Raw genomic sequence first — 4,783 nt, 5'->3', positions numbered from 1 at the left:
CGGGTTCTCTCTTATCTTTTTGATTTGTGAGCTTCTGTCGTACTTTTGAAATTAATACACAAACTCACAAAAGACAAGGAATTGTCTATTTAAAGGTCTATGTGTTGTGATAAGTATAAAAGCTGAGTTGGATGCTCATTAATGTCTGGGCGGCTCAGCTTCTCAATGATAAATGGCATTAAAGAAATGTTGAAAAAGTAAAGTATGTTACTATTATAAATAGTAGAATGTTGTTTTACATTCGGACATACAAAAAACAACAGCAATATAATAATATTCTCTTTTTTTCTCTTACTATAAACAAATGCTATTATCTCTCTCTACTTTTTATACTCCTTTCCATCTTTATATATATATTTATGCAATTCTCTCTATCTTTACTTTTTATACTCCTTTCTATCTTTGTATATATATATATACATTACAACATATAATTTTATTATATATATATATAAATTATTATTGAGCTAATTATTTTAATTTTAGAGTCTTCTATTTATACATCTTTATTTTATATATATCTTTTATTTTACAAAAATTAGATACCGTTAAGGCTAAAAATAATATATCCCAGAAGGATAAAGTCAAAGCCATGATTTTTCTTTGTCGTCATCTTGACGAAGGAGTGAAAAATGAATATCTTACATTAAAAGATCCTGCAGATCTTTGGAAAGACCTTGAAGAAATGTATAATCATCAGAAAATGGTAATACTTCCTCAAGCCAGATATGAATGGACGCATTTGCGTTTACAAGATTTTAAATCTATAAATGAATATAATTCTGCAATGTTTCGAATCACCTCACGAATGAAATTGTGTGGGGAAAAAATAACTGATCATGATATGTTGGAGAAAACTTTCTCAACCTTCCATGCCTCGAATGTGCTCCTGCAGCAGCAGTATCGAGAGAAAGGGTTTAAAAAATATTCTGAGTTAATTTCTTGCCTTCTTGTTGCTGAACGCAACAATGAGTTGTTATTAAAAAATCATGAAGCGCGCCCAGCCGGCGCTACCCCATTTCCTGAAGTAAATGTGGCAAATTACCCCAGAAGAGGTAAATGGCAATGTTTTAATAATAAGAAAAATTATGGAAGGAAAAAGAATTATGTTCAAAAGAGATAATCTCACCAGAAGTGGGATAAAGAAAGGAATATCGGGCAGAATAAATCAACCGAGGAGAAGTGTTTCCGCTGTGGTGGAAAGGGCTATTGGTCACGTACCTGTCGTACCCCAAGGCACCTAGTCGATCTTTACCAGGCATCTTTGAAAAAGAACGACAAAGGAAAGGAAACAAATTTTGTTTCAAATGATGCTGAGAACTCCACCACTCATTATGATGTATCTGATTTCTTTGAGGATCCTGAAGGAAATATTGGTCATTTAATCAATGATGGAATAGTTTAATATGTGGGATTGTGAAGTATATATGTAAATAAATAATGTAAAGAACTTATTGTTAAGTTTTATTTTCTATGCATTTAAGTTTCAAATATGATGTACATAAATAATGAAATATTAATGTTTAGGAATTTTGAAATTATTAAATGTGTCAAATTTTAAAATAAAATTTCAGTATATGACATTATTTTATGTACAGTGTTTCTTAGAAAAATAATTCTGATCAAGTATTCAATTTAACTGTGCATACTACTCATTTTATTATTATTTGTTTTTGAAGAGATTGACAAGGATATGTAATGAAGATGTATGCCTTGCGGATAGTGCAAGTTCACACACTATTCTCAAAAGTGATATATATTTTACCCATCTTGTGCCAAAAGAGGAATATGTTAATACTATTATTGGCTCAGGCAATGTGATAGAAGACTCCGGAAGAGCTATAATTTTGTTTCCTGGAGGAACAAAATTTATAATAAATAATGCACTATTATCTACCAAGTCTCTGAGGAACTTGTTGAGTTTCAAAGATATTCGCCGAAATGGATATCATGTTGAGACGATGAATGAGAGAAATCATGAGTATTTATATATCACAACTCATGATTCAAATAAGAAAGTTATATTAGAAAAATTACCCTCACTTTCATCTGGGTTGTATTATACCAATATTAGTGCAATTGAATCACATGCCACTGTAAACCAGAAGTTTACTAGACCAAATGAATTCATAACTTGGCACGACCGTTTGGGCCATCCGGGAACAACCATGATGAGGAGAATTATTGAAAACTCTCATGGACATTCACTAAAGAACCAGAAGATTCTTAAAACTAGTGAATTTTGTTGTGCTGCATGTTCTCAAGGGAAGTTAATTTTAAGGCTATCATCAGTAAAAATTGGATTTGAGTCCCCTGAATTCCTAGAAAGGATTCAAGGTGATATATGTGGACCTATTTATCCACCATGTGGATCTTTTAGATATTTTATGGTCCTAATAGACGCATCTTCGAGATGGTCACATGTGTGCTTATTATCTTCTCGCAACCTGGCGTTTGCGAGATTACTAGCTCAAATTATTCGATTAAAAGCACAATTTCCAGAAAATCCAATCAAAGCAATTCGTCTTGATAATGCTGGTGAATTTACTTCCCAAGCTTTTGATGCTTATTGTATGGCTAATGGAATAAGTGTTGAACATCCAGTAGCTTATGTTCACACACAAAATGGGTTAGCAGAATCACTTATTAAGCGCCTCCAATTAATTGCTAGACCCTTACTTATGAGAACAAATCTCCCTACCTCGGTTTGGGGGCATGCTATTTTACATGCCGCAGCACTTATTCGTTTGAGGCCAACGAGTTATCATCAATTCTCTCCTATGCAATTAGCTTTTGGCCAGTAGCCAAATGTTTCCCATTTAAGAATATTTGGGTGTGCGATATATGTTCCCATTGCACCACCTAATCGCACCAAAATGGGACCCCAAAGAAAATTGGAAATATATGTTGGATATGATTCTCCCTCTATAGTGAGGTATCTTGAGATACAAACTGGAGATGTATTTAAAGCCCGGTTTGCGGATTGTCATTTTGATGAATCAAAATTTCCAACATTAGGGGGAGAGAATAAGCTTCCTGAAAAGGAGCTTAACTGGAATGCATCATCATTGATGCATTTAGATCCTCGATCAGGGCAATGTGAACTAGAAGTTCAAAAGATTATACATTTGCAAAGAATAGCAAATGATTTGCCTGATGCATTTTCCGATACAAAGAGGATAACTAAATCTTATATACCAGTAGAAAATGCCCCAATTCAAATTGATGTCCCAGTAGGACAAGTAGCCACTAAAGCAAATTCACGCCAGAAGCGTGGCAGGCCTGTCGGTTCCAAAGACAAAAATCCTCGAAAGAGAAAAGAGATAAATAATATTCCTGTTGAAAAAGACATAGTAGAGACACCTGCAGTTGTCCAAAATTCTGATATAACGCCAGAAGACGTTCAGGTACCTAAAAATTGTGAAAATGACGAGATCTCGATAAATTATGTATTTACAGATCCTAAAGAAGAAAATGAAGATATCCTTGGTCCTGAAGTACCATATCTTAGTGCCATTGGAGCGCTAATGTATCTTGCTAATAATACGCGACCTGACATATCATTTGCTGTGAATTTACTAGCAAGATATAGTTCCTCTCCAACCAGAAGACATTGGAGTGGAATCAAACAAATCTTTCGATATCTTCAGGGGACGGTTGATATGGGTTTGTTTTATCCCTATGGATCCAAGTCACAATTAGTTGGCTATGCAGATGCTGGATACTTGTCTGATCCACATAAAGGGAGATCTCAAACAGGATACCTGTTCACATATGGTGGTACAGCTATATCATGGAGGTCCACAAAACAGACGATAGCAGCAACCTCCTCTAATCATGCTGAAATACTGGCGATTCATGAAGCTAGTCGTGAGTGTTTTTGGCTGAGGAGGCTGATTCAATATATTCTGTCATCATGTGGACTGATTGATCATAAGATAGCTTCAACTGTCCTGTTTGAAGATAATACAGCATGCATTGCTCAACTTAAGGGTGGATACATTAAAGGTGATAGAACAAAGCATATTTCTCCCAAATTATTCTTCACTCATGACCTTCAAAATCAAGGGACAATTGATGTCCAACAGATCCGTTCAAGTGACAATCTGGCAGATTTATTTACAAAGTCACTTCCAAAATCGTCCTTTGAAAGATTGGTACATGAGATTGGGATGCGCCGATTTCGAAATATTAAATGATGTCGATAAGAGGAGGAGACTGTACTCTTTTTTCCTTGGTCAAGTTTTTTTCCCGTTGGGTTTTTCTTGATAAGGTTTTTAATGAGGCAGTTTCCATCATAAAGGATATTGTATTCTTTTTCCTTCACTAAGGTTTTTTCCACTGGGTTTTCTTTAGTAAGGTTTTAATGAGGCATAATCCTAAATGGGCATCCAAAGGGGGAGTGTTGTGATAAGTATAAAAGCTGAGTTGGATGCCCATTAATGTCTGGGCGGCTCAGCTTCTCAATGGTAAATGGCATTAAAGAAATGTTGAAAAAGTAAAGTATGCTACCATTATAAATAGCAGAATGTTGTTTTACATTCGGACATACAAAAAACAACAACAATATAATAATATTCTCTTTCTTTCTCTTACTATAAACAAATGCTATTATCTCTCTCTACTTTTTATACTCCTTTCTATCTTTATATATATATTTATGCAATTCTCTCTATCTTTACTTTTTATATTCCTTTCTATCTTTGTATATATATATACATTACAACATATAATTTTATTATATATATATAAATTATTATTGAGCTAATTATTTTAATACTAG

The sequence above is a fragment of the Arachis ipaensis genome, chromosome B09, assembly GCF_000816755.2.
Source record: "Arachis ipaensis cultivar K30076 chromosome B09, Araip1.1, whole genome shotgun sequence".
NCBI classification, from domain to species: Eukaryota; Viridiplantae; Streptophyta; class Magnoliopsida; order Fabales; family Fabaceae; genus Arachis; species Arachis ipaensis.
This window is presented reverse-complemented; position numbering follows the sequence as displayed.